This window comes from Gobio gobio (genome assembly GCF_949357685.1).
Source record: "Gobio gobio genome assembly, chromosome: 9".
NCBI lineage: Eukaryota > Metazoa > Chordata > Actinopteri > Cypriniformes > Gobionidae > Gobio > Gobio gobio.
The window spans coordinates 30,155,027-30,169,875 of NC_137115.1; the positions used below are offsets into that span (position 1 = coordinate 30,155,027).

The 14,849-nt window shown below is 37.9% G+C and overlaps 1 protein-coding gene across 1 annotated transcript in view; it reads right to left on the reverse strand.

Annotated features, from left to right (window-relative positions):
* Nucleotides 1-11,580, reverse strand: part of fchsd2 (FCH and double SH3 domains 2) — a 94,092-nt gene extending 82,512 nt beyond the window's left edge. Inside the window, exons 1-2 of the mRNA XM_079824978.1 lie at nt 11,353-11,580; nt 2,896-3,031 (exon numbers count right to left, since the gene is read on the reverse strand). The gene's annotated coding sequence lies outside the window, so the exon portion shown is untranslated. The remainder of the gene's footprint in view (nt 1-2,895; nt 3,032-11,352) is intronic.
* Between the last annotated feature and the right edge of the window lie 3,269 nt (nt 11,581-14,849).

Sequence of the window (14,849 nt, forward strand, 5' to 3'; positions counted from 1 at the left end):
TTGATTACATACCTTAGCACGTGGTCACAGGCTGGAGAACCCTCTATTTGAAGTGTTATAGCTTCATTCGTGATCATACCTGGACATGTTGACTTTTTTAAAAGCCCAACGTCCCGGGGCTATGTGTTTTTCAGTCTGCTGACGGGTGGGTGAAATAACATTCCTTCCTTGCGCGCGCACACGTGTGTGTGTGTGTGTGTGTGTGTGTGTGTGTGTGTGTGTGTGTGTGTGTATGTGTGTATGTGTGTGTGTACGGTTTGCGGTTATATTCACTGATCGGGCGACAACATTCCAATCAATCGCAGGTGGATGAGAGATGAATCTTTGTGTTTGTTTGATAAATATATTTTGCGAGTCCTGTGAGCGAATCCCCAGACGCTTTCAAAACAATTCCCACATGTACTGAGGGGAGCTGAAGGTCATTACATATGCACATCTTATCCAATCCTAGACGTGGGCGTTTACTTCCAAGTCTTCAGTGCGGCACGCCCATCAACCGACCGTTTCTTCAGAGAGCCTCAAAACCAAGGCAGAAAATAGCCTATTACTTATTCATTATGATGTTTCTGAATGTAAAAACCACGCAAACATCATAAGTTAAAGGATTAGTTCACTTTCAAATAAACTTTTGCTTATAATTTACTCACCCCCTTGTCATCCAAGATATCCATGTCTTTCTGTCTTCAGTCGAAAAGAAATGAAGATTTTTGATGAAAAGATTATGAAAAGATTTTATTTTATATATAAAAGTCAATAGCCTCCAAACGGTTCAATGTCCAAATGAGAGGTTCAGTAGAGCTTCAAAAGGGCTTTAAACCACATCAAACGGTACCAGACGATCAATAAGGGTCTTATCTAGCGAAACGATCGGTCATTTTTTTTTAAAATAAATAAAGTTTAAGTTTTATAAGCACAAATGCTCGCCTTGCTCTGTTCAGAGATGCGCGCTCGTGACGTCACGTAAAACGCAATTACGTTGAAAAGGTCACGCTAGACACAGGCGGAAGTACCGAGTCAGTGTTTACAAATGAGCGGAAGGAGCATAGATATCCATAATAAAGGCTCGATGTCTCGTCCGTGCTGCTGGCCAATGGAGGTCGACATCCGCACCTGGCGGCCATCTTGTCACAGGCAGCTCGCTCACTCGTAACATTGTTTTTATGGTGCTTGTACTTTTTAAATAACCATAACTTGCTCAATTTTATACCGATTTTCAAACTGTTTGGTTTGTTATAAACATCAGATATGTAGTTATGACACTGCATACTTATGAAAAATTATTCATAATTTGTTCAAGCATCCATAATTATAGCCACGTTAATAACGTTTGTAAGAAACCAAACTATTTGTAAATCCGTCAAGATTTCAGTGAGATACGAGTATTTGTGTTCATGCAGATCACTCGCCTTACATCAGGTACCACAGAGCCCTGCCTGTGACAAGATGGCCGCCGGTGATGACGTTAGAGACTCCGCCGTAAGACATCTAGCCTTTATTATGTATATCTATGGGAAGGAGGACCGTATCCACATATTCAAACGTCTTTGCACCTGCGTCTAGTGTGACCTTTTCAACGTAATTGCGTTTTACGTGACGTCACGAGCGCGCATCTCTGAACAGAGCAAGGCGAGCATTTGTGCTTATAAAACTTAAACTTTATTTATTTAAAAAAAAATGACAGATCGTTTCGCTAGATAAGACCCTTATTGATCGTCTGGTACCGTTTGATGTGGTTTAAAGCCCTTTTGAAGCTCTACTGAACCTCTCCTTTGGACCTTGAACCGTTTGGAGGCTATTGACTTCCATTATATGGAGAAAGATCCTGAAATCTTTTCATCAAAAATCTTAATTTCTTTTCGACTGAAGACAGAAATACATGGATATCTTGGATGACAAGGGGATGAGTAAATTATAAGCAAAAGTTTATTTGAAAGTGAACTAATCCTTTAACCTCAGACAACAGTATATATATATTTTTAAAAAGCCAGTTCATGACACCTTTAAGCAAGCATATTTTCTCCCTACCAGCATGTAGGAAACATGCTATATAAATAAATATGGGTTTGAGTATCTCTAACATTCGGCACAAATCCAAATGTGTGTGTTTTGCACTTTTGCATGCTTGGTATTATTTGCATTACATAAGTGGCTTTGTAACAGAAGGGGCAATATGTTTCAGATGTTAAAAAACTAAAAAGTGACAAATTCCAGAGAATATGGCATGCAAAATAAACATATATAATTTATAATATATATAATTTGCACAAAAAATGCAATGGTAGGGGGAGATGTTTAGAAAACCACATTGTCATTATTTTTTCATGTTTTATTTGAAAAACTAACCCTACCACTAGTGGCACTAGAAATTACTCTTCAGACACACTTCGCTTATGTAAAAAAAAAAATGCAGTTTAACCCATCCTCATCCTCTCTCTGTCTCTTTTGGACATAAACTTCTTTTCACTCCATCACACTAACACACACCAAAATAGCCTGCAGATTATGATTGCACTGCAATTTTCATCTTCGGCTCCCTCGTGAGGGTGTGCCGCTGTCAAATAACTTCATAAACACCCATAAGCATGTACAAACACATACACGCCAAAGACGTACATAAATTCCGTGTCCAAAAGCAGCGGTTTTAACAGGATTCCCTCCCCCTGTTCTGAACCAGCCCGCAATCCCTTTTAAGAGAAGACAAGGAGAGAAAAAAAATGGAAAAAAAGAGAAGAGCAGCGCTGTTATGACTTCCAGCTGTGGGAACGACTGGCCCGCAGGAAGTCCAAAGGAAATACCTTCGTCACATCCCGGTCCTGCGATCCGAGAGGTCTTCAAAAACAGGGAGAATTCTCTCGCTCTCCGCATTTGGTTTTATTTGTTCACTTTTATGGATGCATGCGTGCTTTAGGCACTGTTTTCATTTAATGGCTTACCTCATATCTTCCAATAAATCACATTCTGTCTGGTGTTTAAGGTGCAGGCGGCCGAGTTGCTCCGTATGAGTGTTCTTCAATTCCTGTGTCACTTTTACCTGAAGAGCAGACGACATTATTAGAGGCGAGGAAGGCACATGCCAGTTGCACAAACACACACACTCTGTCCCACATGAGCTCATTATTGTGTTTCCAGCTCCAGTCAGCTGCATGCGCCACAATGGCAAATTCACAACCTTTCCTAACAACAAGAGAAAGAAATCCTGCAATCAGACTCTAACAGAGCAGATTGACACATTTTTATGATTGATTCTTTCTATAAAAATGTATATAAATGTCACTCGCTGTCACAAGAGAGTAAATAAAGCCGAAGTGTGTCATTTTTGGGACGTTAAAACTCTTTCTCCTGTCCCAGTTTAATATGCTGCAAAACAAAACATGGCATGGCATGAGTTTGTGGGCAGAACAATCTGACCATTGGTGGTCAGGAATAATAATTACTTCAATAGCATGAATATAACACTTCAGCTAAACTATTCTATATTACACTATAAATATTGCTCACCTTATTAAGACTAATATATCTATACATTATAACTATAGGTCAATATTAATTTAAGCTTTAAGGTGAGCAATCACAGGTCTGTTTTAAGCCTGATCAAGAACAAGCTGACACGTACTGATCAAGAACAAGCTGACCCTGGTTTCACACAGACAGGGCTTAAACCTAGTCCCAGACTAAAATGCATATGAGCTGAAAGCAACTTTCACTGGCATATCTTAAAATATGTCAGAGCCATTGTTTTGTCTCAAGATGCACTGCACACCAGTCGTGTTTTTTTTTTTTCTTCGAATGCATGTTTAAAAAAAGCTACTTAAAATTTTCTAATTGATCTAAGGCCTAATCCTGGCTTTATCTAAGCCCTGTCTGTGAAACCAGGCCGTAGTGTCCTTACGAAAGATGTATTTTAGATGTATTGTAGAGGTACGATGGACTAAAAATTATGATGGTTTTTGCTTTATGCACGTTTTTTTTAGCATCCAGACGTTATTAAAAACACACATTATTACGTCAACTGAAACAATAGCCGCGTTTCCACCGCAGGAACTTTCCCCCGGAACCAGGAACTTTGGGGGGGAACTCTGTGTGTTTTTCGACCGCAGGAACTAGGGTCTAAATGAAGTTCCGGGTAAATATTTCCCCCTCCAAACGGCCCTGCTTGCGAGGTGGTACTTTTGAAAAGGTTGGGAACTTTCGGGGGTGGGACTTGGGCGCTGAACATGCTGATTGGTTGAGCTCTCGCAGCATTTTTTTCCCCACCGCCATTTTTACAAGTTTTTTGCGAGGTGGGTTCTGCGTTCAGTAAATATTTTCTTTGCAACAATGGAGTTCAACAAAAAAATTCGACCGATGACTAGGTTCAGGCTTTGAGCATATATGCGGAGGAGGACATCCAGCGGGAAGTGGAAACGGCGACCCGCAATGAAAAGGTATAACGTTACCTGAAGATATCGACTCGGTTCCAGTCACACTGGAAAACAGTGCAGAGAGAAGTTAAAGAAATTAAGACAAGATTACAAGAAATTAAAGGATCATAACAACCGGAGCGGTTCCGACCGGCGTATCAACAAGTGGCATGACCGCCTGGACGCGTTGTTGAGACTAGGGTTGGGTACCGAAATCCGGTTCCAATATGGCACCGGTACTTATATAACCGGTATGTACCGGACCGAATCAGAACGCAGATTTCGGTTCCTCATTTCGGTGCCAAAATTCAAACGTGCTTTCGCACTTTGGCTGAGCCAGAGACAGACGCTCAGCGCTGGTCACATCACAACTCATGACAACTATTCAGTGTTTTCAACCACATCATGTTTATTTCAGGTTTCAGACATTTAAATGCTCATAAGCAGGCTACTAGCAAAAAACACACACTGATGTCTATGAAAGCGGCAATGACAATCCTTTCAGACGGTTATAATTTGACTAACGTTACGTGTTTTATTCACATCAGATAAATGCACATTATATAGTAACTATATAGTTTACTCTATTCTTCTTCCAGTTCACTGGTCACTTACTTTCATGTATTTCGTGAGACGAGAATGAACTCAAGTGTTGTAAATCCGACAGATCCGATTCTGAGGCGCAAACTAACATGGCGCCGCCCATTGCGCTTTATAGATCAACTAACACACATTCACTCACACATTTGAACATCAGATAGTTCGTGACACAGTTAAGAAGTTTGTGAATATTTTGAATAAAAAGAAAAAACGAAATAAACCCGATACAGCCGAGCTGTCAGCGCTATTGCGGCTGCTGTGGGTCATGTGAGAAACATGACGCGTCACCATGGAAACATTAAGGCGATGCGTTCTAAAATATTTAGCCAGAGAATATGATCATATTTCAAAATAAAGCTGAAGCTCGAAGCTGGTTTGTAGCAGAGCAAGAATACAGACGACTGCTGATATTACTGTAACTGTTTAGAGTTATATTAGGCTTGTTGTAGTTGGGTGGCTTAGGTTTTACTGTGAATTTGTAAATATGTCAATTATAATTTGTAAATAAGTAAATTGTGTTTTGTATTTATTTATATTCATACATTTAAGTATACATTAAACTTTTAATAAATGGTTCAATTTAAATAATAAATAAATAAATAAAAAGCCATTTAATGTCATCCACCTCGTTTGGTGGCCTTTAAAAAAAAAAAAAAGTATCGGTTCAGGCACCGTTTAGGCACCGGAACCGTTTTAAAAGTATCGGTTTGGCACCGGAATCGAAAAAAACCCAAACGATACCCAACCCTAGTTGGGACAGACCGTCCTTTTCTAGGGCAGCGGTAACGAAAGACTCGGCTAGTGCGTTGTTGGAAACCATCCCGGAATCCGAGTGGGTTGAAGGTAAATATCTCATCTTGGTATCATCTATTAAACTCGTTGATGTGTAACGTTGCAGTAACTTTTTTCAACGTGCTTTTCCAGACGTAACGGGTGGCCCTGATGAATTGCAGGCAACGGAGACCAGCGTGTTTTCCCCCGCGGTCACCAGTACGTTAGCCCTCGTCCCGTGTCTCCTGCCGAAACACACACATGCCAGAGGTATAAAGCTGACAAAATGTGTATATATTTAAAAACTGATGTGTAATCCATAATGGTTTTGAGTAGTTTTGTTGTTTTTTATTGTAAACTTAAATTGCCAATGATAGAAATTGCACACTGGGCATTGTTCAAGCTGGGCAAACAATTGTTCATTATTTGTAGTGAAAACACTAAATAATTAATTGATGGTTTCTATTGTTTCATGGTTGCCTTGTGTATTAATTTCCATGTGTTTCTGTGCAATTTTTCTACTTAGGGAAAAGGAAAAGGGACTGACTTTTCTTGATGCACTGAGGGACATGGAGGATGCTAACCAGGCCGTCCTGCAGCATGGACAAGAACAGCGAGACCAATATATTCAGCTGTTACTGGAGAGCCAGGCCGAGGAGAGATGAGGAGGCAAGAGCTGGCATTCCACCAGTCAGAAGCGGAAGAAAGCAGATGGCAGCAGAGGGACTTTCAGACTGGGTTTCTGTCTGTTCTTGGACAGTTTGTCCAGTTGTTCAAGAAGTAGCCATAATGACCAGCCGCTTGAATGAAGCATTTGCTCTACCACATTTGTACTTTATATATTGTACGTGTTGGCACTGCTCTTGGACAGGTTACTGAAAAATACACTTTTTTATATTGTTGTTTTCACATTTTATAATTTCATTTTATTGTTCTAGTAATTTATTTGTCTTTGCACACTTATTTTAATTTTGGAAGAACTAATCTGTCTAAAATAAAGTCAAATGTGTAAAATGTCACTGTGTCTTTTTAATTTCCACATTCTAACTATATAACCACTTTCTAATTGTAGTGTTGGAAGCAAATAAAAGGGCTGCTGCTCGCAAGTCTTTCTGAATATGCACATAAACATATTTAGAAAACCCAAATATTATATTTTTAAATGTATAACTATGTGAATGTAGTATAATAACTTATAACCACAACTTAAGTGAAGCCATACGTGTGGTCCTGCTTCATTTCAAATTTGAGGAAGACGTCTCTAAAATTATGCATTTAATGAAGCATATTGTAATACTAGTCATGTGATTTTTTTTTTTTTTAGTGAATGCTAATGTTATTGTGATAAATAAATACTTGCAGTCTAGTACCTAATCTTTCAACCGCTTAATTCAGTCTATTGTTTTCATTCAATTAACTTTTCACACATCTGTCATGAATGACTGACCTCATTATCCTTTTATAGAAAATATTTTGGAATTGAGCTATTACAACACATTCAGATTTTGGATTGCCCATCATCCCATTTTGCATTAAATGGTCAAACCAGGTGAAAGTGCACGTTTAAATAAGCTGTGTTGGTAATGTGTATGCAAAAGCAGTGCTGCTTGCATCTTCTCCACTTGTTATTGTTGCAGACAGTATCGCGCAAAAGTGATGCATGTCCGTCGGTGACTGGGAGGAGCAGCCGCGCGCATTCTCACGTCACCGGGCTAATTTGCCTAATCTTCCCGGTACTTTAGACCGCGGTGGAAACGCAGAAAGTAGCAGGTCTGGGAGAGAAAAAGTTCCTGGTACAAATAGTTCCGGGTAATTTCGGTGGAAACGAATAAAAAAACTGTACCAAAATGGAAAACAGATAGGCCTATTTGCATTTTTCCTAGAGACATGGACATATTGGAAGAAATTTATCACCATAAAGTTCAAATGCTTCCAAGGCTTTGACATGTCTGAAATGTTTCCAATTTACGTAATCTGGATAAGATTAAATGATTATAACAAAACTGTAAAGATGAATTACGTACTTTTATTATGAGGAAAATGTGTTATTTGGCATGACAGGGGAATTGTTTCCTGGCATGACAAATCCATATTTAATGATATCTGAAGGCTTTAGAAACTATTACACACAAAAAGATGTTATAAAATCTGCATCAGTAAACAGTATCAAAAACAGAGAAGTAAGGAATCAGCAAAACGACACATTTAGAACATTAGTATACCATGGTACTGACTACTGTATAAATACCACATTCACGTACCATAGTATTCAGTCCAAATATTATATATATATATATATGATTAGATAGATAGATAGAGAGATAGATAGAGAGATAGATAGAGAGATAGATAGAGAGATAGATAGAGAGATAGAGAGATAGATAGATAGATAGATAGATAGATAGATAGATAGATAGATAGATAGATAGATAGATAGATAGATAGATAGATAGATAGATAGATAGATAGATAGATAGATAGATAGATAGATAGATAGATAGATAGATAGATAGATAGATAGATAGATAGATAGATAGATAGATAGATAGATAGATAGATAGATAGATAGATAAACTCTTAAAAACAAATGTTCCAAAATTAGGGGTTTAACTAGCAATGCCATAAAAGAACATTTCAGTAAACAGTAACTTTTTAAAAAAAATAATTTCTCTTAGTGTGAACTGAAGAACATTTTAAAATTATGATTAACCTTTTTTTCCACTATAAAATATTTTTTTTTACAATGGAAAAGTTCTATGGATGTTAAAGGTTCTTCATGGAGCCACAGATGTCAATTAAGAACCTTTATTTTTTACTTTAAGAGGTTAGTGTCATACCAGTTAGAGGAAAGAGGTGTACAGGAAGTTGCAAATATAAATGCAGCAGGTGATTGTTTCATTTAAGACCTTTAACTGCTCACATAAGGAACTGAAAGTTGTGGGTTGAATGATATAGCATTGCCAAAAAAAAAAAAAAATACAAATATATCAGAGAAATTCCATTGTCCTGAAGATTAAATGTAATTTAAATGGCACACTATGTAGTTTTTCGCCGCTAGTAGTCGCCTATTCAAAACAAAGACGTAGCTTGATGACGCCGAGATTGAGAGCGGATTAATGAGAGTTGTCGTCTTCACCTCAGATCCGGTGGAAAAGAATCGGGACAGGACGCAGACAGAAATCATGTTCATGGATGAGATTATTAACGTTACTGTAGTATGAAGCAGAGCAGGGCCGAGTGCTGTGGGAGCTGAACGAGGCGGCTGAAGCGATTGCTATTGACACACGGCTCGACAGCAACGGAGCTTTTATTTTGCCACCGTTTCCGCTTCCGCTTCTTCCGGTCAAGCGTATGTGGGGTAATGCAGCGCGGTTTTATCTTATAGGATACATTTGAGCATGTTGAAAATGATGGCATAACGTTAATCTGTGCGTTCGTTCAGCGGCTACTATGAGACACTTGTTGCACAATGCATAGCTACATCGATATTAGAATATCATATTAATAAATGCTGGATGACTTGTGTTGCTAAATGACAAGCAATTCATTTTAAAACATATTGTATGACAGAGAAAATGCTGCATTACTGTAAAATAATCAGTTTTCTGTCTATAAATGTCTCCAAACAGTTGTTATCTTGTCTTATAAAACACATAATATATTAAAGTGTCTTTGGTGTTCACATGGTTTCTACAAAATTTCTCGACCGGAAATCGAGAGTATGATGTCATTGATAGGTGACGGACGGACACGGTCCATGTCCTGGTTAAAATTGCTTATTTATCTGGATTTAAACATTCTTGGAAACATTTGTTAACAACACAAGTCAACAAAATATATAACATTGTTCTAATGGTTTTTGGATATTTTAATCCAAATATTATACATACTGTGCCTTTAAAAACTGGCCATGGAACACCCTGCAAGTGTTCATGGTCCTGGGTTCAATCATGTGTTCAAATAAAACGCATAAAGGTACCTGAGGTTCACAACCTAAATGCGACTACACGGCCTTGAAAAACCCAATGGGACCAGACCAATGAGCCCAGGCAGGTTGACTAATATCTGGGGAGAAACTGTTAATTACAACAGAAGTTCTCCACTTGGCAGGTGAGGAGATAATTGGTTCTGTAACAACTCCCTAAAGGTTAAAGCCAAAGAGGATGGAAAATAACACAGATCGCCCCGGTATCCAACCCTGGCAGCATCAGCAGGACACATTGTTGCAGGCTACACCATAACACACAGTATGACAGCCGGCTGCACGCCTCTCATCAACACTTTGAGCTGTACAGGTGAAGCATTATTACTCAGAGATGGAGGAAACACTAACATCATGCATTTACATCACAGGAAAGCAACAGTGCATCAACAAAAATAGCACATTTCCAGGCATTTAAGAGGCTGATCAGATCTTCATGGACATATTCACACTGATGTCAGACACAGATCAGATCACATATTTGGTTTAAAATAGACATTAGATTACATATTTACTGTCAAGAAAACGCACCTTTTAATCTTTCTGAAGCACACACATTTATGCTAATCATATACTGTATTCTCCTGCATATGTATAGAAAAAGCTAACCTTCATTTATCGTGCATTTAAATCAAAGCAGCCATTATCAGCGTAACAACGACCAAATCAAACGATTGTTATAGGCATATGCGTTTAATATATGCATTTTAAAACATAATATTGCGAAAATAACGGGGTTATTGTGGGGTAAACCTGTGCTACATGCTATCTGCCTTCCTCCTCTTCACAAGACAAAGCATTTTGCAAAAAGTCAAACGTCACCTTTAAGGATTTTACGCTCTGATGCAATGCTTTGGTGATTAAAATACACGAATGCGTGTGGAATGATAGGAATACAATGTTTTTGCGAGGGAATTTCACATTCCTCCATACAGCCTGTGGGACATGAGTTTGAAACCCTACACCCCTGCTGTCACCTCTGAGAGAGACAGAAAAACACCTTTCTATAGGACATTTGTTTTTAAACTCATATTTCCACGACGTGAATGACATTTGGACACATTCGAGCGAGGTGTGTAACCAAATGTCAGACTTTAGGGTTAGAATAATGGTCGGTGGTCCGTCTATTTGACAAAAGCATGGAGACTGGGTCCAGTCTGAGTAAAAACACACAAAACGAGACGACTCTCGTGGCTGCATGGTTTAACCGTTATCTGAGATCAAAACAGCCTCTAAAACACTCGTGTATCATCTCTGGTAAGATATGTGCTGTATTGCAGGATTATTCACGACCGCTGCTGCTTTAAAAACAACAATAAAAACAGAACTGTTCGAGAAAACTCTTTTTACATCGTTTCCGCTACAAATAAACTAATACATTGTTTCAAAACAAACAGCGGCTGGAAACAAAGTTGCAACTTCGGGACAATGTAACAACATTGCAAATCACATTTTTTTTTAAACCACACACACACACACACACACACACAAACACACACACACACACACACACACACACACACACACACACACACACACACACACACACACACACACACACACACACACATATATATTGTTCCAACGCTGGTTTCTTACCTTTCTTGGCGGAGGCTGCATGTTTGAACATTGGCACAAATGAAGTAAAATCCCAAAGAAATGCTTCCCAGAGCGCTCGAGGTTGATGAGTAAGAAAAAGGGATCAGACTGGGATTCAGATCTGAATTCAGACGGCCATGATGAAGCAGGTCCAGTCGGGCAGACGCTCAACAAACACTGCAGATCAGGGGAGAAAGTAATGAAAGAGAGAATCTGCCTCCAAAGAGCAGCCTCGAACCGCAAAACCAGCACAACAGCGCCCCGGACCGGACACACCGACCCCGCTATACGAACCCTACTACGGCGAAGGCTTAGCTCATGAATATTAATTACGTAACGGGACGTTCGCTCACTAGGCGTACCTGATTGGCCGCCGATTGTACGTGGGCAACAGTCAGCTGGTTATTTAAATAATAATTGAGTTATTTGATTGGACACTCTAAGAATGCGCGAACGTCGAAAAGAGTTAATTATTATTCATAACCTAGGCTTTGGCCATAGTAAAGCTAGTAAATTTCGCAATTCGACTGATTCTTTATACTCAGGATGAAAACATAAGACATTTTTATTTACTTCTGTCAGAATTACGAAAATAATAGACAGTAAAGATAGATAGATAGATAGATAGATAGATAGATAGATAGATAGATAGATAGATAGATAGATAGATAGATAGATAGATAGATAGATAGATAGATAGATAGATAGATAGATAGATAGATAGATAGATAGATAGATAGATAGATAGATAGATAGATAGATAGATAGATAGATAGATAGATAGATAGATAGATAGATAGATAGATAGATAGAAGAACTATAGAAAGACAGACAAACAGTTCTGGAATTTCTAACACCACCATAAGACTGACATTGTAAAAACAACAAGGAAAAATTATAGCTATAGGCAACATAGATCCTATAAATCCACATGCTTTGGATGTTACACAATCATGCATAATAATCAGATCTAAGAAACTCATAAAATGGATGCACATACCAGTATAAACCTCCCATTTATTTGAAACATACAGTGAGTTTATTCTGTTTCCACTATGCAATTCTCGCTGAATATGACGGGGCTAGTTGTCATAATGGGAGAAAGTAATGAAAGAGAGAATATGTCTTCAAAGAGCAGTCCAAACTACTCCATTTGTACATGTTAGAATAGTTTTAGTGATTAAAACTGATGTATGGATGTATGGGAATGATATGGTGATCAAAACGTGACACAAATGAAAACTCTTTTAGTTTTTTGTTTGTCTCTAGATTCCAGCTCTGCTCACTTTGGACATTTATCAACCAACTTCATGTGCTGAATGCATTTAAACAGTGAAGGACTCATATGTATGCTGGACGGTGATTTTCCTTCACTATTCACTCCAATGTGTCTTAAAAAGGCAATAAATGTTCATTTAAAAGAAGAAAATAAATGCATGTGTCTACAAAACTAATTCAGAAAGCAAAGAGAGTTTAAGATCATGGAAAACATAAATTCAGTCAAGTGTGCCCAAACATTTGTTGTACGTGCAGAGACTGACTGAATAAAGTTTAGCTCAGGTTCATAACTCTTCTGACCAAGGGTAATAATTAATACAGTTTTGTGAGGCAAGTAAGACAGCAATCAAACCGTTTGTTCTTTCTTTTGAGTCTCACGAAAAGAAAGCTCACGGACCTAATGCAAATCGGATGAAGCTTGTTTTATCCTTGCATTGGAACTGCAACCTGAGAGGAACAAAGGAACGGGTCAGTACAAAGCTTTTGCATTCATTTCATTTATTCAGGAGCTTGGGTTTTGTCAGTGGGCAGAATATTTTGTTGTATTTACACTGTAAATTGGTTATAACACTAACAAATATGCTTCATGTGCTAACATCTAAACAAAATGGTTTTATTCAAACCACATTTATGTTTAATATGAAGTCAGACTATATTAGATAACATATATTAGAAGAACATAACATCAAAAGTGTCATTTAAACTATCAAGAGCACAAAACTAAGAATACCCTTTTCAAAGAAAATTCCCTGAGCAAATTCATTTGCAGTTTCTTTCGGGCTGAGTGAAATTCTCTTCACTGTACTGTTGGCCAAGACGTTAATTATTGATAATTAGCATACGCCTTTCTCCTTTGCCAAATTCGCAGGGTTCTTGCCAAGGGCACTATTCTGAAACATGCATAATGCAAAGCATGGTCGTTTTTAAGTTGTTAGTGCAGATAAATCCAATAAAAAAAAGTGTATTAGATGAATAGTTCACCTCAAAATTTAACATTTGTCCTCATTTACCTTCATTTCATTCCGAAACTGTAATGTGTTTTGTCTTCTGCAAAGCACAAAAGAAGTAGATGTTAGGGAGCATGTTCATGTTGCTCTTTTGCAAGAACCAGTCGCTTACAAAAAATAAGTTTATTCAAGTGGGCTATATACTTCTTTTTTACTAAAAAAATAAGAAAGTATACTTTAAGGCTACTTGTACTGCTCAGAGATATACTTAAAATTGCACTTAAGTGACTTGACACTGACAGAAAAAAAGTATATTTGGACTACGTGTACTTGTAATATAGTTATTCTTCTACTTGGCTTGTGTTAACTCTTTTGATTGACTAGCCTATTCACACACTGTCTTTTAAACTTTGTTTGAAAATACTTATAAAGAAAACAAATATGTTCCTAATTCTGAGTATCTGAATTTTTGTATAGGCTAGTCCACTGGTAATGTAGGCCTACATAGGAATTTACTTAAAATCTAGGCCTACTTTCCACTGAAATTTCCAGCTATCCATGTTTTCACTGTTATACGGTAGGGGGCGCTATTACACCTTCTGAAGGAGTACCGAATCTCCGGATCATAACACATGTGAAGAAGAAACAAGTGCTAGAAGATTGCTTATGCAATTATAAAATAACGCGATCATCAAACATGAAATAGCATATATAAGTTCAAAACGGCCTAACGTTACTGAATGAAATGTCGACGTAGGAAGAGGAAACGACTGTTAAGTCTTTGACTTAAGTAAAGTTGGCTGCTTTTTGCTTAATTTTCTCAGCTTTTTGCTTAAAGGGATAGTTCACCCAAAAATGAAAATTCTGTCATCATTTACTCACCCTCAAATTGCAAACCTGTATACATTTATTTCTTCTGATGAACACAAAGGAGGATATTTTGAAGAATGTTTGTAACCAAGCAGATAGAGCAACCATTAACTACCATAGTAGGGAAAAAAAGTATACTATGGTAGTCAATGGTTGCTCTATCTGCTTTGTTACAAACATTCTTCCAAATATCTTCTTTTGTGTTCAGCATAAGAAAGAAACTCATACAGGTTTGGAACATCATGATGAGGGTGAGTAAATTATGACAGAATATTCATTTTTGGGTGAACTTTCCCTTTAAAGGTGCAATAGGTGATCTGGGAAATGCTACATTTAGCCTGCTAGCATTGAAAGCATATGATCCCACCCTCCCTGCAAATTACATTAATTCAGGATATGAGG